At 41.0% G+C, this 26,910-nt stretch overlaps 1 protein-coding gene across 11 annotated transcripts in view; it reads left to right on the top strand.

Annotated features, from left to right (window-relative positions):
• The window catches only part of MITF (melanocyte inducing transcription factor), a 246,326-nt gene that overhangs the window by 94,575 nt on the left and 124,841 nt on the right, over positions 1-26,910 (top strand). The window contains exon 1 of one of the 11 annotated variants that reach the window (XM_062201256.1): positions 12,076-12,091. The exons of the other annotated variants lie outside the window; for them this stretch is intronic. The gene's annotated coding sequence lies outside the window, so the exon portion shown is untranslated. Of the gene's footprint in view, positions 1-12,075; positions 12,092-26,910 lie in introns of those variants that run through there. 11 annotated transcript variants of the gene reach the window in all.

Genomic DNA, 26,910 nt, shown 5'->3' on the forward strand with positions numbered 1-26,910 from the left:
ATATCTACACTGATCATCATTAAGTTGATTAAACGTACATGTCAAGTGTTGCTTCCTTCTGCCCTGGCGCCTTGCGATAGGGTTGCAAGCCGTGGTTTGTTGGTTCCCCTTTTCTTTGTGAATCCTGTGGTGATGTGATATGGTTAAGCATCAGAATCAGAATACAAGCAAAAGACCAAAATAAGGTGCCTTGAGGATTAAGAGGTCTGATCCCTTCAGTTTTGAGATGGGAAGCAGGTGAGGTTAAATTTGTTGCTCTCAAAAGGATGTACCTGGTTAGAGAACGCACAACTAAAAAGGAGCTTCAAAAAGGTCATGGGAAATGGAATTAAAAGGTGAGTTTATTTTGGTGCAAAAAACACTTGTGAAATCATGCATAGCTTTTTGGTCATGTGCATTTTCCATGGACTTTTTGAAGACCCCACCGATGGCAAAACAGATCTTCCTAGCTGGTGTTTTTCCCTGACTCCAATCCATTAACTTTTTATGTTTAATGATTTAGCTTCTTACATTTATACTTAAGATTTACAAGGCTTAGGAAAATACAGTAGGTGCTTCATTTGAAGTAAACGCGTTAGAAGGATAGATTGGAAAAGGTCTTAGGTAGTTGCATCTTTTTCCCTTTTTAAAATATTTCATTGACATGTAATGTGTGTAGAGAAAAATGCACATACCATGAATGTTCAGCATGGTGGATTGTTTTTTGCCAACTGAATTCCCATTAACCAGCCCCCAGAGCATTCATCCAACGTGGCCTGCATCCTGGATGCTCCTTCTTGGGTACTCCAGGTGCTACTCTTCAAGGGTCCCCTCCTGTGTGACTTCTAATAGCATGGATTAATTTTGTCTGTTTGGTGATTTATAGAACTGTAATCGATTGTTATAGACAAACAGAAGGCACTGGCTTGTGCCTGGCATCTTTTCATCATGATTTATGCTTGAGAAATTCATCTGTATTGTTGTGGGTCATTATTGCTTATTCATTTTCATTGCTATATAGTATCTCATTCGATGACCCTGTTGGGATTTATTTCTCCATTCTATTTTCTTGATGGAAATTTGAGGACTTTTCTAGTTTTGGGGAATTTATGAAGAGTGAGATGATGAATATTGTTAAAAGAATTTTGTTCTGTGCATTTGAAGTCAGCCAAGTGTAGGGTTAAAGGTACAATCTCAGAGTTAGACAACACATGAACTGTGTGATGTTGATCTAGGTTGGTAGAGCTTTGAGCATGTATCCTCATTGTAATGGCTATCCTAATATCAGTCTTGCAGTATCTTGGGAAAAAAAGAATGTAATGGTAATTCTTCTGCATGATGCTTGACAAAGCTACTATTTTTAAAATTTTTAATTAAAATTTAAAAAAATTAAATGATTGAAAATTTTAAAGTTTATATGATTTTATAAATTGTGGTAGAGTATCAGCATAGTTTACTCTTTGTATCCTATTTTCACACAGCATTTTCCATTTTCTCAGAGTTTGCACATACTTTTCCTATGGAGTGATGTTTGACTCCTCTTTATTTTCCTTGTCCTTTTCTCACTGTCACACTTATTACTTGGCTGTTATATACCAGGTAGGGAAGGAGAGATGTACTAAGAGAGCGTTAACCAGACTTCATTTTTTTCTCAATTACTGTCTTGGGTGTTTCCAGAAAAGCAACCCTTTTATGGTACTTTTTGCTTATCTTTTTTGTTTTTTTTTCCTATTTTGCCTTTGATCAGCTCCATTTTTTTCTACTTGACTTTGCCTTAAGGTGTAAAATCCAGAGATAAAGGGGTCTTTTGACAATATTTTTAAAAGAGTTTTCTATTTACTGTCAGAATCCTTTCACATACAAACAGTAATGTCCATGTCACACTTCTGGAAATCTTGAACTAGGCATAGATGCTGCTAATTGGAACTCAAGGTCTATGGCTAGTGGCATACAATTGAACAAGTAGTCCCACATCTTGTCATTTTGCTGGTGTCCTTTCTTTTTGCCACTGCCTTGGTGCACAACCTGCTCATCTGCCAGCTGCAGAATGCCAACATTGCCTGCCTTGGGTCTCTTTCTCCCCAGTGTGATCCTTCCTACTGAGATTGACAGGGTACCCTTTCTTGAGTATCACTATCGCTAGTGGTTTGCTACAGTGTGAGAACTTAAGAAAATTCAGCTTTACCATCAAGTCTTCCACAAACACTGTTGTACATTTTTTCTCCTGAAAATGTGGACACAGTGCGATGAAGCCATTGGATCATTCAGCAGAGGCTGAGTTTTGCTGCATTAACAAAGGAATACAAAGTTTTAGTTACTGACAAACATGATAGATGGTCAGTGGCTCTACTCTTTGTCCACTTCCTTTTGAGACCAAGTCTCAAGGAGCAGCATCTATGACCATCCTTTGAAAAGTTCACATAAAAGTAGAATTAAAATATAATTTGTTTTTGTGCAATTTCTGAAATCATGCATGTGTTGGTGTCTTTCAGAAATTCCTGAAAATGCATATTATGGAAAACAGCTTGGATTTCAAACCTTTTCTGCATCAAAATAAACTTTTTAAAACCATTTTTTTCCATGAACTGTCTGCAGTATCCTGGTATTTGGGACATAGTAATTTTTGACTTGAAGGAAGGGAAATGGTGGTACCACCAAGTGACTCGTAGAACTTGTGCTGTGCCAGTGGCACATGTCCTACATACTCCCAGTTGTTTGGCTACCAAATTTTCGTGGCCACTTTTATCAGTGAGGAGGGAAATATAAACCTCCCAGAGGGAGCAATCAAGGGGAAGGGACTTGGCACGGAAGCCAGCACAGTCATGTTTTAAACATTGCCACCGAATCAGTGGTTGTGATCTTTGGGATACGGTTTACAATGAGTTTTTCTTTGTTACTGTATTTCAACAGCTTCATTCTTTTCTTTCTTTCTTTTTTTCTGCCCACATCAGTTGAGTGCTGAGCCAGCACACAGGCAGTATACACAGGATGTGCAGAAGAGCAGGGCTGTGTCAGTGGCCTGGCCCCCCCCCCCCCCACCAGTGATTAATGTTCCTCACAAAAGCATGCCTGACATCAGTGACCTTGCGGCCTGCACTGAATGAGCAATGAGCAGTGACATTCTGTCTTCAGCAGGTATCCCTCCTTCTGCCAGATGACGGGGTGGAAGCTCTGTGAAGCTTCCAGGTGAAGGTCTTGATCTGAGTCCCACCTCTAAAACATCATGTTACACACCATCTAGAATATCATCACCTTTATGTACAATTGGCCCAGACAGATCTGGCTTGAGTGCCAGCTCAGAAGTAAAGCAGTCAATATTGACACTATGTTCAACCTCAAGCATGCCTTCCTCTGGAATGCATATTTCATTGGACTTTGAGAACAATCATTAACTCACCCTGATTTAAGGAGCTTTCACTAGAGATTTCAGGATTATGTGTGTATAGTTTCAAAGGTTGTAGTTTAAGATGAAGAATAATTTAAGAAGATTAACTAACATCCTTCATTAATCTGGAGTTATTTAAATTATAAAAAGAGACAACCTGTTTTCAACTTGGAAAGGTAGTCTGTCAGTTTTGTTTCTAGGTTACATTTAATCAAATTTTATGTAGGTTTAGTGGGATAATTTTCAAGTCGATAAGGTTAAGTAAACCAAATTAGATAAAGGAATGAACTTGTGGTCTAAGTATATATCATCTTAGTATTTAAAAAATGTTATCATACTAATTTATGTAGTGAATATGTCTTTGGAGAGCTGTGGATATATACATATAGCAGATCAATGTATCCAAATTGCATTCTGTAAGTAGGTTAATATAAAATCACCATCGTTTTAGATATATAAAATGACTCATTATATTTATTCTACTAAATGTACAATCTGTTATAAAATGAACACTCTGACCCTAATTTCTGTTTTTATGTCTTGGGATGATTTGAACTGAAGCAAAATCCTGTATTAACCTATTCTTGGAGTCATTAGGGCTGCCACAGATTTGCTCATTTTATTTTCTATGGTTCACATAAGTGTCTGACAGAAAGCAGAGCTTTGTTTTTCTCATTATTAGCTACAGAGCAGAAACATATGCATCTGAATTGAGCACTAGAAGCTGTAGTGTGTGTGTGTTTATGGTCTAGGAGTCAAGCTACTCAGTGTGACCCACGAACTGGACTGGTTCATGAACTGTGTGCTGCTGGTCTGCAGTAAAGATGGAAATTGAGAGTGTTCTGAAACTTTTATAGCCGTCAAAAAGAGTGATTTTAGGTCTGTTGAATCTAATAATATACATGTGGGCTTGCATGTTTGTGTATTTTGGTTTTCATGTCATTTGTCTAAGATTCACTTCTATTATGGTTTATAGAAGTCTGGGTCTGTGATGCATTAGGAGTTAAAATACAAACTGATGCCACAGATGGTTTGAGAAGCATTGGTGAGAAACCTAAATTGCTATGAAAGAAATGTATATTTTCTAATATTCCATATGCATGATTTATGTATGCTATAGATTACTGTGGCTCATGTTCTGTTAAGCTTTTAAAGTCCATATTCTCAGGGGGAGACATTTGGCATAGTACTTAAGATGCCACTTGGGACACCCACATCTCATATCAGAGTGTTTGGGTTTCGGTTCCAGCTTTGCTCGCAGTTCTATCTTCCTACTAATGTAGCTGCTGGGACGCAACAAGTGATGGCTCTAGTAGTTCCCTGCTACCCAGGAGAGATCTGGATTGAGTTTCTTGGCTCCTGGCTTAGGCTTTGCTCAGTGCTGGGTGTTGGGGGCATTTGAGAAGTGAACCAGTGAAATGGCAGCTCTCTTTCTGAATCTCTCTGTGCTTCAAATGAGTAAAATAAAGAAATGCTAAAAATCCATATTTCCTGTATGCCATGTGCCTAATCTTTCCATGATAATTACTCTGTCTACTTAATTATGATATTGGTCCACTTACTTTTTAGATTGATTGGCAAAGCAGTAATTCTCCATTGTTTATTGAACATCTGCTGTGTACCAGTTACTTTCTTAAGTACTGAAAATCCAGCAGTAATAATAAACAAATAAATAATCCCTGTTGTCCTTTCACTGGTGTGAAAAAAATTCACATATATAAATACATGTGTCTTTGCACACGCGCACATATGCTTGCACACAAACCTCAAGGTGGTAGATTGGCTGTGTCATTCACTTCCATTTGGACTATTACCGTCTTCACTCTTTGGCCTCAGGGATGGGGAACGTCTATCCTTCAGGCCACAAAGACCTGTGAAATCATTTATTCTGGCTCTGCCATGAGACTTGAAATCTAATAAATCTGCAGCAGGCTAATATTTAAGTAGCTAGTTTCAGATGGCCTGCAAATGATGTTATAGATATCCAAATGGCCCTTGGCAAAAAAAAAAAAAAAAGGTTTCCCATCTGTGTTCTACCCTTTGGATGTTGGGGATTGCTGGTTTTTTTTTTTTTTTTTAAATTATTTTTTTTTTTAATTATTTGAAAATTAAAGAGTTACTGAGAAAGAGGGACACACACACACACACATATCTTCCATCCACTAGTTCATTCTCCAGATGTCTGCAAAGGCTGAAGTTGGGCCAGGCCAAAGCCAGGAGCCAAGAGCTTTTTCTAGGTCTCCCACATGGGTGAGAGGGGCCCAAGTACTTGGGCCATCTTCTGCTGCTTTTCCAAGGCCATTAGAAGGGAGTTGGTTTGGAAATGGAGCAGCTGGGACATGAGCTGGCACCCATATGGGATGTCAGCATTGCAGGCAGTGTCTTAACCTGCTATGCCATAACACCAACCCCAGGATTACTGTTGATATGGATTTGTGCCTGAACACCTGGTTGACAAAGTCACTTTCAGGTGACAAGCATAGGTAGCCTCCTTTAGGGTCACTGATCTTGAGAATGGCCTTTCCAATTTGTTGATGACAGTGAGATGAGAGGAGCCTCAAGATGCTGAGAGAACCTTGTTATTCTCTTTGGGGAGACCATAAAGGAAAGTTAGTTCAGTATATTTCTTTGTTTCCACAGGAGGGATTGTGACCTTCTGCAGGATAGCAATCCCTTCCTGTGAGTCTAGGGTAGAATATTGGGGAGATATTAACCTTCTGAAATTGGGACAGTGTTGTGTGCTTGTTCACTTCCGGAGGGGGGCTTTCCTTTCATTGGACTCTATAAGTGGTTCGCTGTCCCCAAAGTTGAAGAATTGAAACTGTACAGTGGCCTAAATAGCTTCTGCAGTTTAGTCCCAATCCCCTTGCACTTCCCTGGCTGTGGAAACACTGGCCTACTCGCTTGTGTGGGCATTCCCTTCCTGGAACACTCATCCCTTAACCATTTCCAGAGCTCATCTCTTTTTTTTTTAAATTTTTTTATTTTTTTTATTTTTGACAGGCAGAGTGGACAGTGAGAGAGAGACAGAGAGAAAGGTCTTCCTTTTGCCATTGGTTCACCCTTCAGTGGCCGCCGCGGTAGGCGCGCTGCGGCCAGCACACCGCGCTGATCCGATGGCAGGAGCCAGGTGCTTCTCCTGGTCTCCCATGGGGTGCAGGGCCCAAGGACTTGGGCCATCCTCCACTGCACTCCCTGGCCACAGCAGAGAGCTGGCCTGGAAGAGGGGCAACCGGGACAGGATCGGTGCCCCGACCAGGACTAGAACCTGGTGTGCTGGCGCCGCAAGGTGGAGGATTAGCCTAGTGAGCCGCGGTGCCGGCCCAGAGCTCATCTCTTCACATGCTTAAAGTCCTTGCACAAAAGTCACCTCTTGAGTCTACCCCGATGACCATATTTAAAATTGCATCTCTTTCCTGCCCCTTCTTGGCTTTTGTGATGCCCTCTCTCATTTTTATCCCTCGTATTTGTACCTTTAACACTTTACAGAGTTTAGTTATTTACCAATTTCTTATTCACATCCCACCCCCATCCTGATGTTCCATTGAAGTGGAGATTTTTGTGTGTTTGTCCATGGCTTTAATTCTGGTACCTTCAGTGGTGTCACACGTACACTTGATGCTCAGTTCATATTTGTTGGATGACTGAATGTATGAATGGATATGAGATCTGACCCTTTCTTTGATAGTATAAAACCTGGAGCTTATATTCATCCAGTTTCACTTTGATTCCTCACATGTCTGTGTGGGCATTCCTTCCCATTACTAATGGTGTTATGAATCTCAGGTCTTATGTTGCCACAAAACAGCTTTTAATGTACCTCCTTAATTTTCTTTCCTGGTTTCAAATAGTCTTAAGATACAGTTGCATTTTTCACTTCCTGCTTTTTCTCTGTCTATTTAATTTTACTTAACCTTATACCCTCAAAATGTTCATGGATAAGATCTCGGGCAAATGAGCTGACTTTCCCTTCCCTCAGCTTCCTTATCTGTAAAATGGCAGATATGATATACAGCCCTGCAAGGCTGCTCTGAGGGTGCATAGACTAGCTGTGAGAAGGTAGAGTGGTTAGCACAGTGCCCAACATAAACACTGCTTGCAGTGTGCTAATGAAGATGTGAGTACCCGTGGCTCTGCACGTCTGGCATGGAGTAGGCACCAAGTAAATGACACACTGATTATGTCTCTCCCTCCTTCGTGAATGCTTTGGCCCTAGACAGTCACCAGAGGATTGGCACGAGCAGAAAAGTCTAGAGAAGACTAACACTTTCTGTCCTTTTTCTTGCTTTTCCAAGGTAGGGAATAACCATTTTTTCTCCCCTTGCCATGCAAAGGGAGACCTTTCAGACTGAATCCCACCCTTTGCTGTAGTTGTGATGCTGTCTGGTGCCATCACTGTAGCACTCAGTCATTTTTGCAACTTTCTGTTTGAAAAGATTAGAGTAGGTAACTGGTCTGAGCCCTCAAGATGCCTTTTTACATATGCATTTTACAACATTCCTGACTCCTGGCAAAGATTTAATTTTTGTGGAGGGCATTTCAACTAACTACCTTGTAAATCTCTGAATGCCTGGGTTCTTTGCTTGTTTTCCTTTATCCCTCAGTGCCAGGTGAGTAAAACTCCTCAGATTTGAATCTTGCAATTAATCAATTAGCAAATGTTTATGAGGGATATTCATGGAGGACTATTTGAACAGCAGTGTCAAGGTGAAAGGTGAGCTTTAGAAAGGTTAATCTGGGCATAATTGGTAGGCAGGGAGCTGCAAAGCCAACAGAGAAGAGGAAGAGGGCATGCTGTGGGAATTGGCAAAAACCAGAAGTGGAGCAGTGCCCTTGGAGTGGAAGCTGGCGTGTAGCACACAGGGTGTATGTAGACCAGCTTTCCGCTGGGAAGGCCGGGCTCCTGAAGTGCTGTCCCAGTTTACGCTTCTCTCTGTGGTGACTCAAGAGTTCCAGCTGCTCCTTGCTCTGGCTAACTCTATTATGCATGACAAATCACACTAAAATTTAGTGAGCAAATACTATACCTGCCATTTTAGTATCTCATATGCTCAGGAATTCTGGAAGTCTAAGCCAGGCGGTTCTGACTTTTGGTATGTCTCATGATAGTGACAGCCAGACTTGCAGAAGGAGGAAGCCATGGGTGATCAGTTTATATGCCTGTGTATTCCCATTCTCAGGGGACAGGGTCAGATTACCATGAGGCAAAAGAGGCCTCTTTGTTAGGGTACAGCGTGAAGGAGGTACCCTAGGATTATGCAAGTTTAGGCCTTCCCAAGGAGTGAAATAAGCATTTGTTGAGCAGATACATTGAGATCCGCCTTTGTAAGATGCTCAGTGTTTATGGTGAGCTGTTTTATGTTCTTCAGTCTGGTCCTTCCCTCAGGATTACCTTCCCAGCTGTCCTTGTCCTTAACTATTCTGTCTTTAAGTACATTTTCCTCTTTATTTTAATCTTATTGCCCAGGTCATTGCCATCATAGCTCTTTTCCTTATTTACACTATTTAGGTAGTTGTTTTACTACTTATATTTTTTATATATTTATTTTTAGAGGTGTATTTATTTATTTGAAAGAACTTCATAGAGAAAGGAAAAGAGAGAGAGAGAGAGAGAGAGAGAGAGAGAGAAAGAGAAAGAGAAAGAGAAATATCTATCTTCCATCTGTTGATTCACTCATCAATGGCTGCAACAGTCAGGGCTGGGCTAGGCCAGAAGCCAGGAGCTTCTTCCACGTCTTCCATGAGGGTGCAGGGCCCCAAGGACTTGGGCCATCTCCCACTGCTTTCCCAGGCTCATTGGATTGGAATTGGAGCAGCCAGAACTCAAACTGGCACCCATATGGGATGCCGGCATTCCAGGCAGTGGCTTTACCTGCTGTGCCACAGCACCGGCCCCTGTTTGACTACTTATTGACCTGCCTCCCCCAGCCTGGAGCATGAGACTGAAAATCCGTACCAGCCACACCCATGCCTCTTTCATGTACCTCTGTGTAGTGTGTGTGTACTGTTTTTATGTTGCAAGATGAAAAATAGCTTGCCCAGTAAAATTTTAATTGTAGATCAAAACAAATAATGTATCCCAAATATGGGACATGCTTATGTTGAAAAGCTATTTTTTGGTTTTTTTTACACTTACATTTCACTGGATGTCTTGTAGTTGTGTTTGCTAAATCTGGCAACCCTAGAACCTGGTATTTAGCTGAATGTGTAGGAAAGAGCTCAATAAATGTTTGGATGAATAAAAAAGTAAATAAATCAAAGAGCTCCTTTTTTTTTCCCCTTGTGAACAGCTTTGCAAGGTGGATATTATTGCTTGACACACCTGATGTTCAAATAATCTAATAAGCTTGTTCGTGGGCCCTCAGCCAGTTAGTACAGGGTAGGGATACTGTTCGCTTTGGCTTTTAGGTATCTTTCTGTTCTTTCCACAACATTTTGCTGCCTCACCTAGTTAAAGGAAATGTCCTCTGTGTAGCACTCAGTTTCTTAGTTATATCAACAGAAACTGAACTCTCCTAAGGTTGAGCAGAAAAAGAGCTTATTAAAGGATTTTCAGCAGTTCAGGGTCCCTGGGAGTCCAGAGTAGTCAGGAGCCTTGCCTGAAACACAATGTCCAACTGGTCCAAGGAAGACACTGATGTTACCATTGCTGGGCATGCACCAGTGATATCAGTGATATGGACCACTGGACCACACAGCCAACCTCCTGGCTCTGAGGCCTTCTGCATGTAGCTACTTCTTCCCTTGCCAGTATTCAGTTTTGTGCAGCTGCTCCAGATTTATCTGATTGGCAGAACTGGAGGGCACATGTCTTCTTCCTAGCTGCAAGAGAGTCTGGGAATGTGAACATCTGGCTTCTAAAATCAGTGCCATCTCCAACTTCCTTAAACTGTAAAAAGGAGAATTTTCCAAACAGAAAATATCTTAAACTGTTCTGTGTAGACTGAAAGATAATATACCTCCTTTGAACTTTGGTAGCACAGTGTCTTCTCAGTTTTAAAAATAAGTACAACTGGGGCGGGCACTGTGGCATAGTAGACATCCCATATTGGTGCCTTTCATGCTATGAACTGTTTTCTGGATAAGGGGAGGAGAGGGAAGGTGGGTAAAAGGTGTTTAGTGATACTGTGTTAAACACCACATAGGGGGCCGCATCGTGCTGTAGTAGGTTAAGCCTGAGCCTCTGGCGCCAGCATCACATATTGGCGCCAGTTCAAGTCCTGGCTACTCCACTTCCAATCTAGCTTCCTGCTAATGACCTGGGAAAGCAGTGGAAGATGGCCCAAGTGCTTGGGCCCCTGCAACTGTGAGGGAGACCTGTAGGAAGCTCCTGGTTCCTGGCTTTGGATTGGCTCAACTCTGGCTGTTACGGCCATTTGGGGAGTGAACCAGTGGATGGGAGACTTTTCTGTCTCTCTCTCTTTCTCTGTCTGTAGCTCTACCTCTCAAATAAATACATAAATAAAATCTTTTTAAAAAATAAGTATAACTTTCTTCCTTGTTTGAAAATGGGAATTGTGTTTGCTTTAAATCTTTATAATGTCCCTGCACAGTTCTGAGCTTGTACTCCCAGGAAGTACTCAACACATAAGTGAATAAGAACTCACTTCTCTGAATAGTGGGATTTTACAGATGACTTTAATTCTATTCCCTTATATTCTCAAGATTTCCTGTCATGAATGTTTGTAATAAAAATAAATTTTTTAAAACTTGGAACATAACTGGGGGAAAATTGTCGGTTTGAAATCCCTTATCTGTTATTCTGAAATTCAAAAATCCCTCAGTGTTGGAGATTTTTTTTTCCCTTATACTTCATTAGGCAGAATCACTTGACCTGAATTGGCAAGAGGTTATTTATAGTCTTTATTATCCCAATTCATTGAATATTCATGTATTTCCCAGCAGAAGTATCAATGTGCTTGATTATGTTTTATTGTCCTGATGTCACTGGGGATTTTATACTGTATATGACCTCTGTTATTTTATACAATCTGAAAAATTCTTATGTTCAAGACTCATCAGTTCCCAAGTATTTTTTGAAGTATGTATGCGTGCATTTACACACTTGGTGTAATACGTAAATAGAAAGTTCTGGAAGGAAACTTAATGAGAGATGAGCTTATACTTCAGAATCTTTGGTGTTTCCTAAAATCAACAATTAATGATATGTAATGTTATAATAAATAAAAACAATTACCATTTTCAATAAAAGGATAGAGTAGGATTGAGTGAAGATTTTATTGTAATTGGGAAAATAGTGGTAATATACATTTTAAAAGATGACTTGTCAACTAGACTCTGCCTTTATGTAATCAGTTCACCATTACTGGATGCTGACAAGGACCCAGAAAAAGTCATACACACAACAGGTAGCCCACTGCCTTTTGGACAATGTGTTTTACTCTAGTGTTAGGGAGTCTACATTAGCAAAAACACAAATTTTGCAAAAAAAAAAAAAAAAAGGCACACAGAAGTATAATGAGCAAATGAAACCACCATCATTAGTGATCGGGTTTGGCATGTTTTACAAAGACTGAATGATTACTCATCCACTGTACATTTGCAGAAGTTCCTTAACAAAAGCCAGATGCATACGTAGTAGTGGGGGTTAGTGGGTGGATGGCAAGACTAAAACCCAGGGAGTTTGGGAAGCGTTGGTTTTGTAGCTGTGTTTTGCCTTGTCAATAGGCTGCTCTTCTGAGTCAGCTTGGAGGATGGCTTTCCAGGGTAAGTCTGATTTTGCTTTTCTAGGTTTAAAATGCAGTGGTTAAAGATCTGATTAGTTGCCTTTTGCACTGGCTTCTGTAAATCAGTAAAGCCTGTAGATCTTCTGTGAGAAAGACTTTTCAGCACATTCCAGCATCTTCTGGTCTTCCTGCTACTGATTTTTACAGCTTTGCCTCATCTCTCCCTAATGTTTAAGGTCAAATGCCCAAGGTTTGGAAGGACCCGCAAGGCGCTTTGGAAAGGTCATGTGTCAGTCCTGTGGCTGCCATATGGGGAGTAGGATGATTGAGCCGGAGCCCTGTGTGAACCTTTCTTTTAAAGACAGAGTTTCCTGTAAATCAGCATAGCACACTTTACATGCTTGTTTATGACCTTAAAAATGTTTTAGGTTTTGCTGAGTGGCCATTACTGATGCTTTGAGACGCACAATAATGGTTTCAACCTGCACTTTTTTTGTTTTCACTGATTCAATGTCATACATCAGTCAATGTGAAGTTCATTTTTTTTTTAAGATTAGAACTTTGAACACTAAAATACATCCCTGGATTCTGACTCCAGAGAATATTGGTTCTCGAGGTCAGAAAAAGTGAGGATTCGCCAAGCTCTTACAAATGAGCTTTGTGGTAATTGCTGACGAAATTATAAAAATGCTGCCTTCCCCACTGGACCTTAAATACCACTTTTCATTAGCCATAATAGAAGGAACAAAATCATGTGAATTCTTTTTTTTTTTTTTTAAGTTGAGCATAACCACTTTTAAAAGACAGTTTTCAATCGATGGCTCCTTTTTGTCTTCCGGTATCTAGCACAGTCAAGGACTTATCTTCTTGTGTCTTTTTGGGACATTCCACTGAAAAATGGGGATCCATGTAACTTTCTAACTAGATGATAAAAACTAGTAAGGGACTTTCAGTTGATTTTTTAAAAAGTGAAAACATTGACATCAGGACTTTTCAAAATAAAGTGCCATAGCCTTAATGCTGTAGATCTCAAAATATTTGCACCCTCTGGATTCTGCACCTCTGAGCCAAGGGCTGCATGAGGTTGGAGCCTTCTGAGGTCTTTCATCTGGAGCCCCAGTAGTTCTTGAATATTTGAGGCAGGGATGCAAAAGTATCTGTAGTTCAACTGGGCAGTAATTTAGGAGCTTTCCCAGGCTGATGTAAACCAAGGTTTATCATGGAAGAGGACGGGAGACAACATATGAGGCTGTCAGGGTTGTCTGCCTTGACCAGGGTGATTCTGACCTGCACCCTGCACCTTGTTTCTGGGCTTCATTGCAAGGGTGGGCTTCTTGGTCTCAAACTCAGCCTTTCTAGGAGTGCTTCTTGGGTACCCCTGGGAACTTGGAAAAAAGTTGTTGACTGGGGTGAGATGAAACACTTAATCCCCATCTCTCTCTCTCCCTCCCTCCCTCCCTCCTTCTCTCTCTCTCTCTCTCTCTCTTTCTCTCTCTCTCTCTCTCTCTGTCTCTCTCTCTCTCTCTTTCACACACACACCTGATTTGACTGAGCCAGCACCTTGGAAAGCTTAACTCCCGTGTGGAAATGGCTGGGCTAATAAGACAATTGTCTGTTTCATTGTGGCAGGCAATGTGGTGGAGCTTGATACCTGCATAGTAGGGAGCTGAAGCCCTTTGTCCTTTTCCAGGGTCCGTCCTCCCCCAGTCTGGAACCTCCAAATGACTCACCATGCAGAAGAGTGAAAAATCATTATAAATCATTTCAGTGCAGGTTATTGTGTGTATGAATTATCCAGCAACATTTGAATTTGTCTTATTGCCCTTATTACTCAGTGTTTCTCGGCATCTCATTGAAATTAAGAGAGGATGAGACCCCAAACAGTTTTCTATGGGCACCTGCATGTTGCCAGTTAGGAATTTAACCTCAGCAGGTAAACTGGGTTCTTCCACATGATTTACTAAATTCTTAAATCCGTATTCATCCACTCAAAAAAAAAATCACATCTTAAAATAACTGCTTGAAGAAAAAAGAGAAAAATAGTGGGCAGTCTTCATGACACTTTAATGTGTGTATTTACTACTTAAAATATTCAAAGGCAGCTTTGTTTTGAATAGTTAATTTTGGTGGTACAATATTTGAAAAGGTGACACATAAAAGGACAGGAGATAATTCTTGAAGCTGTAATTTGCAGGAGACTAATAATACAAGTCCATTTTTTTTGGAATGTGCTATTTATATAATTTATATTTTTAACAAATGTTAGAACAAGAATGAAAATAGTAATTAATCTTAAGGGTAAGAAATGTGGCAGCTGTGCCAGATTTGGGAACTATAAGAAATCTTTTTGGTGAATAAGCACAGTGTATTGAATATTCTAAGTTGAATGCCTCAGAGTACTCACAGTGTTGAGCAGATAGCTTGTGCTCAGTTAGTGAGAAATGATTGACAGTTTGGTGAGAAAGAGTTCAAACACATCATGGAAAATATGTGTCGAGAAAAAACTGTGCATAGACTTCTAAATTTTTTTTGCACCAAAATAAACTCATGTTTTAATTCTGTTTTTCCATAAGCTTTTTGAAGGGCCCTCATGTTTCTTTTGTCTCAGAAAAGTAAGCATATTTGATTTAGAGGTGGCAGGCCAATTTTTGAAGCCAGGTTAAGATAAATACGTCAGGTGGAACTGTGCATAGCTGGCATGATAGTATTATTATTGCAAAGAAAAACAGGAAAGGAAAAAACATCAAAGTGAATGCTAAGATGTTGAATAATTTTTATTTTTTATGCATTTTTTAGTTTATTTTTCTATAGTGGGCAAATACATTCTTTGAACCATAGTAGTTTCTCTGTTAAATTTTGAGTTAATGAATTAATAATAGATACTATTTATATCAAAAGTGGTGTGAGTGGTAGTAGCTTTGAGTGGGACTTACATTCTAACAATTCAATTTTTCAAATAGTACTTTATATGGAGTCCTATTGTGAGTATAATCAGTAATACAACATAGCTGTTTCTGAAAAATCTCCAGGCTGTGCAAAAAACATGCAGTAGCCACCAAAGCATAGAGGGAAAATGTACTTAGGAGCACAAACCCCCAAAGCTTCACCGGTGACATGTTAGAAAAGAACAGATAGGAACCTAATAAAAATGGTAGATAGTTTTATACTTGTTGAGCGATTAAGTGTTAAATTGCTAAGATAGTATACTTGGTCCTTGGCCTTGACTAAGATGTGGAGTTTACTTATAGAAATAACCTCAGAAGAGTAACAGCTTGAGAGTTATTATGAAGTACGAGGAGGAAGTTTATCTGAAATCATTCCAGATGTGAATGGGTGTGGCACATAACACGTGTGGTAATCTGAGTAGCTGGAGGATGTTTGGAGTCTGTGCATTTGTGTGTTTTGTGTTTTCCTACACTGCAGATTCAGCTGAAGACAGTTTTCTGGTTTCATCTAGTGTTTTGGCTGCAGAAAACTGTGCAAACAAAACAAAATTCAGTGAGGTTATGTGCATTTTTCCCTACTGTGTCAATCATGTAGGGACAAATTTATGTTTTCAAAACAAGCTTTAGGTGATAACTGATTATATATGATATAAATGAAATAAAGCTGCACTAGTTCTAGGAATGTCAAAACCCAATTTGGAATCCAGTGTCCTGATCACCAACCCAGGAGTTCCAAGGAACATTACTGTGTAGGGTGAATTTGATTGTCCTTTTGTTCATGACCTGGAACAGATACAGGACTTTTTTTGTTTTTTCTCATGGAGACATTCACTCCTACCTGTGTATCCTCCCTTGCCTGCCAAGTTCTTCAGCTTTTACAATGTTCAGTTCTGCTGCCAGATGGGCCGTTCAATAAAGCAAATGGCCTTGTACTTAAAACCCTATAGATAACTTCACTCCAGGTCCTTGTTGAGGATCCTAACCTGAGCACAGTGCTGCTTAATACTTCTCAAATCCTGCTGTGAAAACCCAATATTGATGGATTACGGTCTGAAGACTAGAAATTCATCTATTTTTCTGGATAGTCTAAAACCAGTAGGGGAGAAAGGAGGTGTCACTTAAAAAATCATTTTCCCAGGTGACCATGTTTAAAGAAGTTTTGAGAATTTTCTGTTCATTAAAAGGGGCAATTGGAGAAAAAAATAGTTAAGGGAAATCTATAAAATCTGCAATAATCCAGACCAGCAGAAATCTCTATCCTGAGATTTTTGAGAAAGCTGAAAATTTCATCTCCTGTCCTCTCTACTCCCTGGTTTTGTTAAATTACACTTAGTGTGGGTCTTTGCTCCCACCACAGAGCCTTATAAGATAGAGCCTTCTGTATCTTAATTTTATGTGGTGCCCATCTTGAGGGTGTTCACCATGTCATCTTTAAAAAGACTCTTGGGAGAAGTGTCTCTTTGGTTTCAATACCACAAATGACTGTACTTCCACACAACTTTGGGTTTTTGTTTTATGGATATCATTAGTCATGTAACTGATCACGTCTCCTTCCTCTTTATGGCCACAGACATGTTTTCTTTGACCCACACATTTTTTTTAAAAACCAAAAAATTACTTCTGTCAACATTGGCGTGAGATTTCATACTAGTGTGTTTGAATTCCCAGCATCCATTGAAAAGTCAGATCTGGTCACTTTGGGCTCACATGTCTGCCTGGCAACCATGGGATCCAGTGAAGAAGTGTTGCCATCTTCCCTACAATAAACCCAGCACTCTTCAGTTTATTTCACTCTTTTAGTTTACCTGCCTGGTCCCTGCAGATAAGGAACCCTCATTTACATTTGGCACTAATTTATTCCTGACGTCTTTGTGTTTGGTTCTTGAATTCTCCTTCCTATATCCACTTAACATTAATTTTCTGTTCTTGGAAAGTTGTATGCTTTGTGCTTTGTCCTAAGCTGCTTTTAGTCCTTTTGGAAAAAACAAAAAACAAACAAAAAAAAAAAACAAAAAAAAACAAGGTGTAAGTTAAAAAAAAAAAAGAGAGAACTATGACTTTTTTTCAGGTCATTAAAACTTTTTTTTAAAAAAATATTTACTTAAAAGGCAGAGTTACAGAGAGGCAGAGAGAGAGTTACAGGGAGGCAGGGAGGGAGAGAGAGAGGGGAGAGATGTCTTCCATCTGCTGGTTCACTCCCCAAACGGCTGCAACGACCGTAGCTGTGCTGATCTGAAGCCAGGAGCTTCTTTCAGGTCTCCCATGTAGGTGCAGGGGTGCAAGGAATTGGACCATCTTCTACTGCTATCCCAGGCCATAGCAGAGAGCTGGATCAGAAGTGGAGCAGCCAGGACTTGAACTGGTGTCTATAGGGAGTGCTGGCACTGCAGGTGGAGGCTTTACCTGCTTTGCCACAGCACTGGCCCCTAGATCATTTTTTTTTTTTTTAAACTCAGCAAGTTTAAAATAATTTCAGCTTTTTCTCTGACATCTTTTTTTTTTTTTTGGACAGTGAGAGAGAGACAGAGAGAAAGGTCTTCCTTTGCCATTGGTTCACCCTCCAATGGCCGCCGCGGTAGGCGTGCTGCGGCCGGCGCACCGCGCTGTTCCGATGGCAGGAGCCAGGTGCTTCTCCTGGTCTCCCATGGGATGCAGGGCCCAAGCACCTGGGCCATCCTCCACTGCACTCCCTGGCCACAGCAGAGAGCTGGCCTGGAAGAGAGGCAACCGGGACAGGATCGGTGCCCCAACCGGGACTAGAACCTGGTGTGCCGGCGCCGCAAGGCGGAGGATTAGCCTAGTGAGCCGCGGCGCCGGCCTCTCTGACATCTTTTTAAGTCTACTTGATTCTAGTATCATTCCAGGTTCTACAATTCTTTGTTATCTTGTTTCCTTTCTTCTTATTCTTTTCCTTTCTTTTTTTCTATAGTTCCTCACAGAAACTCTGAAAACATGTGAGACATTTCATTCAATACACATAGCTGTTGTCTTCCTAAGATTGGCTGACTTTCCATGATCTTGCATTAAGAACTAAACAGCTAAGTCATTCAGAAGAATTGTTCATTTTTATCTAAGGGGAAGGAGTAGGGTACCACAAACCTAGAGCGTACCTACTGACCGCAAAGACCCTCCAGTGCCATCATTTGATGCCATAAATATAGGCACTGGCAAAGATACTGAGAAAATGTGCCCTCCTAGAGTTCACATTCTAGTGTTTGAAGGAGGGCATGGTCTAAACACTATGAAGAAAAATAATGTTTGGTGGTGGTGGTAGGAGAGGATCCTTGCTTAATTTGAGGCTGATAGAACTGACATCCTAGTGGAGGTGGCTTTTGAACAGCGAACTGAATTAACCTAGGAAGGGCATTGTAAGTCAGGATGACAGCATCAGCAGTAAACTCCCAAAGAACAGAGCACACTGATCGGGCATTGACATGATTTTAATTTTGTTTGCTGCCTCTCCTAAGGGTATGAACTGGAACCAGTTGCTTATTCCCTCTGGACCATGTCTGTGGACTCACGTCCAACTTCCTAAGATTCTGCATTAGAGAAGGAACATGTTTTTCTTTTAAAGAAATATTTACTTATCTATTGTGAAAGGTATCTATTGTTAAAGATAGGGAGAATCAGAGAGGGAGAGATTTTCCATCTGTTGATTCACTCCACAGATGGCCACAACTGCCAGGGCTGGGACAGGCCAAAGTACATGGGTGGTAGGAGCCCAAACACTTGAGCCATCTTCTGCTGCTTTCTCAAGCCATTAGCAGTGTCTGGGAAAAAGGATGGGAAGTGGAGCAGCTGGAACATGAACTGGCACCCATATGGGATGCTGGCATCCCAGTCAGTGGCTTTACCTGCTATGTCACAATGCCGGCAGGAGCATGTCTTTATTTTTTTTTTTTGACAGGCAGAGTGGAGAGTGAGAGAGAGACAGAGAGAAAGGTCTTCCTTTGCCGTTGGTTCACCCTCCAATGGCCGCCGCTGCTGGCGCGCTGCGGCCGGCGCACCGCGCTGATCCGATGGCAGGAGCCAGGTGCCTATCCTGGTCTCCCATGGGGTGCAGGGCCCAAGCACTTGAGCCATCCTCCACTGCACTCCCTGGTCACAGCAGAGAGCTGGCCTGGAAGAGGGGCAACCGGGACAGGATTGGTGCCGTGACCGGGACTAGAACCCGGTGTGCTGGCGCCGCAAGGCGGAGGATTAGCCTAGTGAGCCACGGCGCTGGCCTGTCTTTAATAGTTTTGACCTAGGGCCAAGCCTGGTCCTTGGCTCTTGGTACATGTTCAGTAAATATCTCTGCAATTAACAGATGGTCACATAAAACGTATTAAAAGCATATGCAGTGTCTGTAATGCAGCAGCTTTGGTAAAAGTGTATCACAGTCACAGAGATAAAGAATGAGGATGGCTAGTTCTGAAGCCTATGTGAGAGGAGTTTCTCTTTAATGGTAATACCACATTTTGTATACTTAGCAAGACAGATCTACAGATCAAACTGGGGACTTTATAGGACCAGGAAAGGGAGCTGAGATTCTTTGAAGCTTTCCCCATGAAGACATTAGCATAAACAGTTGGAAGACAGTACTCCAATTCAACTAAATATTGGTCATCTTCCAGAAGGACTATGGGAGCTGGACTGAGGGCAGGGATTGCTCATTAGTGTATTCCAGCTTCAGGTAGTGCATGGGAGCTCAAAGTCAGAGCTTAGTAAATATGCATTCAGAGAGTGAATAAAATGAAAGCAAGCATGCATTTTCAAACACCTTCATAAAACAGTGTTGGAGTCATTCTTAGCAAGGTGTCACCAGTTTTGCCTGTTTGCTTTCCAAGAAGGACACACCAGAACCAGAGAAGATTTTAAAAAGTGAAATGTTGTCAAGGCCAGGCCTCCTGTTAATGTATTATTTGCTTTAACTCATTTAGTTGATCTCTTCATTTACAGATAAAGAAACTGGGGTTAGCTCTCGCATGTAGCAGTGCTGTGACTCCAAAGTTTGTGTCTGTAACTCCTTGTTGTGTGTTACTTCCAGGTGGGAATAGATGTTAGAGAAACAGAGGTATGGAAAGAATCTTCTTAGACTAAGGGTCTCTTAGTGGTCTTAGTAATGATGGACCCTCCTGGTGAAGTCGTTTCTTTCACAGGTATTAGGTTTCTGATAGAGAGGGAAGTCTACTGTGGAACTCTCACTTCTCTGGTTTTCTTGTATATGCCTCGGAGACTTTAGATTGGTTCAGTGTCCTAAGACTAATAATTTATCAGTTTTCCCAAAAGCCATTTGGGAACCTTTCCCAGTATGAATGCTTGCTTTGAATCTGATAAGATGAGCCATACTCCCATTCTCCGTGTTTGACAGCCTGTCAGCTCTTTCCATCACAATCACTGCTGATGACTTGCTCACAACATTATGCTCTGATCATTCCTACCCTTCTATCCTCATGTTGTCAACCAGTTCCTCTCTTTGTTCTAAGACCATTGGAGTTCCTATTGCTTATTTTCACCGGAGATGGGTGAACGCAGTTACTACTATGTTTTTCTAGAACAAATTTAAAGTTAAAAAGAAGCTTGATTTTTTTTCTAACAGATGGTTTGATTCAGAGAAGGTCATTGGAATCCCTACATTTTCCTCTCTTTATATTCCATTTCTGTGGTGAGAGGAACATTGGGATTTGTGTAGATGGTGTGTGTTTGTGTATGGTAGAGATAAGTTGATATCCTGGCTAGCTTTTTGGAGAAGATAAAAATGGTTGTGTTCTTCATGACTTTATTTTTCCAGAGCTGACTGCATGGCACTATTGCTGTGGTAAATATTGGCTGGCCATGGAACATTTGAAAGAGCAAGGATTTTGTGAACGTTCTGTCTATTGCCATGGCTTTGGAATCAAAACACAATATTCTCCACACATTTCCTTGAGCCTTCATGGATGGATCCCACTGTATTATTTTTATGTTAGCTCCTGGACTACATGAAAAATTTAAAGTAAACTTACCAAAACACAACATTAAAAGACTGGGGTAGAATATTTCATACCGTCTTTCTGTTTCTGCATAGCAATATCATTCTGAGAATGGTAACATGAATGAACTGAGTGCAAAAAGACTTTGCACGTAAGATATTGCTTGGGATGCTTACATTCCATCTCCAAGTACTATGTTCTGCTCTGATCACAGCTTTGATCTGCAGCATCAGAGGCGTGGGGTTGAGTTCCTGGATCCTGATCGCAGTCTGATCCAGTCCTGTCTATTGTAGCCATTTGAAGCTAACCTAGTGTTTGGGAGATCTCTGTCTCTTTCTCATTGTGTTTCTCTACTAAAATAAATAAATAAATAAAATTTAAAAGTCTTTGCAGGAATTTATGGTTTCAGATTTCTTGTTATGGATATGGGAGAAATGACAATAATATGTAACATCAGTTGAACCTGTGATAATATTCTCTTAAAAAAAGAGCAGATACTGATGATAGGCAAAAAACAGCCCCCTCAATGACATTCCAAGGATTATCATAATTTCTTCCCCTCCCTTTCTATAGAATAACAATAAGAATATGCTTCTTTTATATTGTATGATTGATGAGAATAAATAATAGAGCTAGAGTTTACAAAGTTTATGAGGTGAATATTTCGAAAGTTAGATTTTTGCACTGGGACTTTATGTTGTATATCAAAGAATGTAGCAAAATGGCCCAAATATAAATCAAGGAGTTAGTTATGTGGCTGTTCAGAGGAATTCCTTTAAAGGGGGCCATTCAAACCATGATGATTGTGGTAAAAGTGACTAAGGTGCTAACTTTTTGGTAATGATGATAATGCTGTTAATGATAATGACTGCAATGTACTGAATTCTTACACTTGAGGTTCACTGGCAAGTGTTAGTACATGCTTTATCTCACAGTAGCCTGTGAAGTTAGGACTGTTCTCATGCCCATTTGGAAGATGAAGAAACTGAAACCTGGCAGATTGAGTAAGTTCCCCTTGGATGCACAGCTAATGAGAGAAGGGAGGAGTTTAGGTTCTAACCTAGTTCTTTCTGACCCTAAAACCTGAACTCTGATATTCAGTTTTACCTCATCCTTTCTAGAAGTGAGAAACTCATGCCTGAGTATTTCAGTGGCCTCTGAACTGTTTCTCTGCTTTCTTGTTCTTTCCTCTTTAGGCCTTTTCCCTCTACCTACTTTCTCTCTGTCTCTCCTTCATTGCCTGGTGTGTGTCTCAAGCTTCAAGACTTCTCTGCCCTAGGATTTCTCCTTTACTTCTTACAATACCACGTTCCTTTCTTAATCAAAACTGTGTGTAGCTTATGGTCAGCCATGTTGAGTATTCCAGCGATTCCTGACTTGTGAGCCAAGCATTCAGTTGAGTTCTGACTGTCTCTGTTCTTATGAATTTTCCTTGGAAAACATCTGTAGTTTTCGTAGAAGTCTCAGGGAAGGATTGGGCCAAGTCATTTAAGTTAAGATATCGTTGTTTATAGATTCTGTACTCTCCCACAAGTAATGAGCTCCTGGGGGGAAAGAACATATCTTATATCTTTCTCACATTTATTTCCTTGGGCCTGTATAATAATAGAGTATTTTTGAGTGTGTCCATAAATGAATGTATTTACTAGTTTGACTATAGAGTGGCATTGCCTGTGCTGTAAGAACATAGGCTGTGATTCACTGTGCTATGGCTTGAATTTCTTCTTTGCAGACTCTTCAGCAAGTGATACAATCTCCCAAAGTCTCATTCTCCTTATTGATAAATGGGACTTCATTATGAGGGGTTTCAAAAAGTCCATGGAGAAATGAAATATAAAGAGAATGTGAATTTTCCATCAACCTTCTGAAACCTTCTTGTATAGTATCAAAGGTAGAAGGTTGTTATTAAAGGTTAAAATAAGGCACTGCACATACACTGCTTAGCATGAGAACACATAACGTGCTTTTCATAATTAGCTGATATTAAGAATGCTTGAAAGGAACCAAAGGATGAGGTTATTATGACTGTCCTAGAAACTGACACTTTCAAAGCACAGAGCTTTTGTACCACTTTTAAGGCCTCAGGGCTAACGACCAACGTGCTGTTGTTAGCCGTGGTGACAGGTGCAATGCAGCTACCTCCCCGGAATGTTGTTCTTGGACTGTTTCTTTGTCCATGGCCTTGACCCTGGCTGTATAGTGGGTTGGGCTCCAGACAGCAGCACCTGAAATGCCAGCTAATGGAAATTTTGTGATGGGGCACTCTGCCCCTGAGGATTTGGACATATGCTTTTTGTGTTTAAATCAACAGAAAAAAAAGCATAAGTGTTGAAGTAGTCCTTTTGCTGGTATGTTCTCGGAGCCCTGAGTAATAGGCCCATCACTTGCCATCTATTCTGTGTCAGGAGGTCAGGTGAAAGGCAGAGGCTGCCTTATTTGCACAGCAATGATGAATACTTTTATGTAGATGGACATGGAGTCTGGCTGCAAGGGTCCCATTGGCAAGAGGAAGCCTTTACAAAGATGGTTCAGTTGGATACTTCTGAACTCTGCCCTTTAATGTACACTAAGTACAGAAAAGATGGCTCAAAATCTCTTTAAAGTAAAATGTATTATATGAAGATTTCATTGACTTCAGGCAGAAAATTGGTCACTTATATTTTTTGCAGTATTTAATTTTTTAAGTATATAGCATTTCTTTTTATCATTGGTAGTTGTGTGATCTTAGCTGAGTTACTTGCAAATGTTTCTCTCTTTTTAAAATGATTTATTTTGTTTGTTTGAAAGGCAGACAGGCAGAAAGAGATCTCCCATGGTTCACTCCCCAGATGTCCACAATGGTCAGGCCTGGCTCAAGTCAAAGCAAGGAGCCGGGAACTCAATCTGAGTCTCCCACTTGGAGAACAGGTACCCAGTTGCTTGAGCTATCACCTGTTACCTCCCAGGGCACACATTTTTAGGAAGCCTGAATTGGAAGCAGAGTTAGGACTTGAACCTAGACACTCTGATGTGGGATGCAGGTTTCCCAAGCAGTGTGCTAACTGCTGTGCCAAACGCATGATTCTGCATGAACTTGTTGAAGTACCCTTATAAAAGCTGCACACATACTGTCACACACTTTAAATCATCTCTGGATTACTTATGTCACTTAATACAAGGTAGATGTTTTATAATGGTTGTTAGGCTATATATATATATATATTTATATATATATATTTTTTTTTTTTTTGACAGGCAGAGTTAGAGAGAGAGAGAGAAAGGTCTTCCTTCCGTTGGTTCACCCCCCAAATGGCCACTATGGCCGGTGCGCTGTGCTGATCCGAAGCCAGGAGCCAGGTGCTTCCTCCTGGTCTCCCATGTGGGTGCAGGGCCCAAGCACTTGGGCCATCCTCCACTGCCTTCCCTAGCCACAGCAGAGAGCTGGACTGAAAGAGGAGCAACCGGGACTAGAACCTGAGGTGCTGGCGCTGCAGGCGGAAGATTAGCCTAGTGAGCCACGGCGCCGGCCCGTTTTCTGTTAGGCTATATTTTTGAGGGAATAATGGCAAGAAAGAAAAGTCTGCATATGTTTAGTATGCATGTAACCATAATAGGCCCAAGTACATTCTCTGCAGGTGATTGAATCTGGTGATGCAGATGTGGACACGGAGGGCTGGCTATATAGATTAAAATAAAACATACAAATGGGGTGATGGCATCTTCCCAATACGTTCACAGAGTAATGTTGCTTTGAAAGGAGCAACACATGTAATTTAAATATCATGGGTATAATTTCAGTCCCATACATAACTGCTGTAATGCAGTGCTTTATGGAAAATCAAAGAAGAAATAGAACTTATGTGCCTAGTGGGTGTTAACAGCCTTCTTTGGTACATGCACAAAATTAAAGTTCTGTTATGGGATATTAGATGGAGGAGGAAGATGCATGTAGGTGGGAACAGAGAAGATTTTTGTTGAGAAAGTGAAGGGAGCAGGTGTTTAGTGGTTTGGTTAAGATGCATGTTAGGGGGCCGGTGCTGTGGCTCAGTGGGTTAATGCCCTGGCCTGAAGCGCTGGCATCCCATATGGACGCCGGTTCTAGTCCCGGCTGCTCCTCTTCTGATCTAACTCTCTGCTATGGCCTGGGAAAGCAGTAGAATGTGGCCCAAGTCCTTGGGCTCCTGCACCCAAATGGGAGACCTGGAAGAAGCTCCTGGCTCCTGGCTTTGGATCGGCACAGCTCCAACCCTTGTGGCCGATTGGGGAGTGAACCAGCGGATGGAAGACTTCTCTCTCTCTCTCTGCCTCTCCTCTCTCTGTGTAACTCTGACTTTCAAATAAATAAATAAATCTTTTTTTAAAAAAAGATGCATGTTGGAACAACCATATCAGAATGCCTGGTTCAAGTACTGGCTGCTCTGGAGCCAGCTTCCTACTAGGGCAGTGGTGATGACTCAAGTATTTGGGTCCCTGTCACCCCACATGGGAGACCTGGAATGAATTCCCGTTTCCTGTCTTTGGCCCAGCCCCACCCTGGATGTTTTGGGCATTTGGGAAGTGAATCATTGGATGGAAGATCTCTGCCTGTCTTTTTCTTGCTGTCTCTGTCTGTCTACCTTTCAAATAAATATACTTTTTTTTTTTTTGTTTAAGTGAGAGAACTTATCATGGAGTAGACTTGAAGAATAGGTAGATTTTAAAAGTATTTTTTTAGTAAACTTTTAATTGAAGTATAGCATTCCTACAGGCAAGAGTCCAAATCTTAATGTGTTGTCTGATGAATTTTCACGTAGTAACTTGCACTCAGTCTATAAGAGAGGTTACGAGCACCCTTGTGTCTCCTACTCCAAAGCTACCTCTCCTCTACGTATAATCACTGTCTTGACTCCTAACACCAGAGATTTATAATGGCTGGATTTTACTTTGTTCACATGGAATCATCCAGTCTATTCTGTCACTTCTGGCTTCTTTTGCTCAGCATGTCCATGAGAGTCACCCTTTGTCATTTTTGTCATTTTTATGTGGAGATATTCATCCTCACAGAATATTCCACTGTGTGATAATATCCGTATCTGTGGGACCCCTGTACCCCATGAGAGACACACAGGAAGCTCCTTCTCCTGGCTTCCGTCTGGCCTAGCCCTGGCCATGGTGGCCATTTGGGGAGTGAACCAGTGGATGGAAGATTCGTTGTTTCTCTCTTTCTCTCTCTCTTTCTTTCTTTCTCTTCTCTCTCTTTCTTTGTAATTCTTCCTTTTTTTTTTCTTCACACACACACAGAATATCTAGAAGTTTCCATGGAAAGGATTGGTGAGTATATGAATGGTACTTCTGGCAAGAGAACAGCCCAAGCGAGAACAGCCCAAGCAAGAGTATATGGTCAGCATTAGGGAATGAGTAAATTGTTTAGATTGGTAGGATTCATGGCAGATAAGACTAGAAAAGTAAATTGGCCCTTGAATGCCTGTCTAAATAAACACTTGAAGTCTGTTTGTTGTGTATTGATGAACGATCGATTTTCATAAAGGACTAGCATGAAAAGAGTAGAAGCCATGCACTCAGAAAGGTCATCTAATGGTAGGTGTAGGATGTGTCGGGGGGGGAGTTGGTAGAACAGTTGGACAGCCACGGCCTGAACTGAACCATGCCAGAATAGTTCAAGGACAGAGGACATGCAGTTTGGTGGCTCACAGAAGTAAAAGATACCTCTGTCCCTCGTGGTACCTTAGCCAGTTATGTCAGAAGTCACTGTTAGCCTTCCTTTTTGATACCCTGAAAGAGTGACTTGTACCTATCATCTCTATTCCTTCACTTCCCTTAGCTTTTTAATATCCCATCAGTTTAGTAAAGGATAATAAAATGAATAATCATATATCCAGAGTCCGTCTATACTACACGCTGGAAGCCTCATTCTTGTTTGCATCCTCCTCATTACTCTCTGCTGAATTAATCACCATCATGGATTTTGTTTTAAGCACTCC

The sequence above is a fragment of the Lepus europaeus genome, chromosome 9, assembly GCF_033115175.1.
Source record: "Lepus europaeus isolate LE1 chromosome 9, mLepTim1.pri, whole genome shotgun sequence".
NCBI classification, from domain to species: domain Eukaryota; kingdom Metazoa; phylum Chordata; class Mammalia; order Lagomorpha; family Leporidae; genus Lepus; species Lepus europaeus.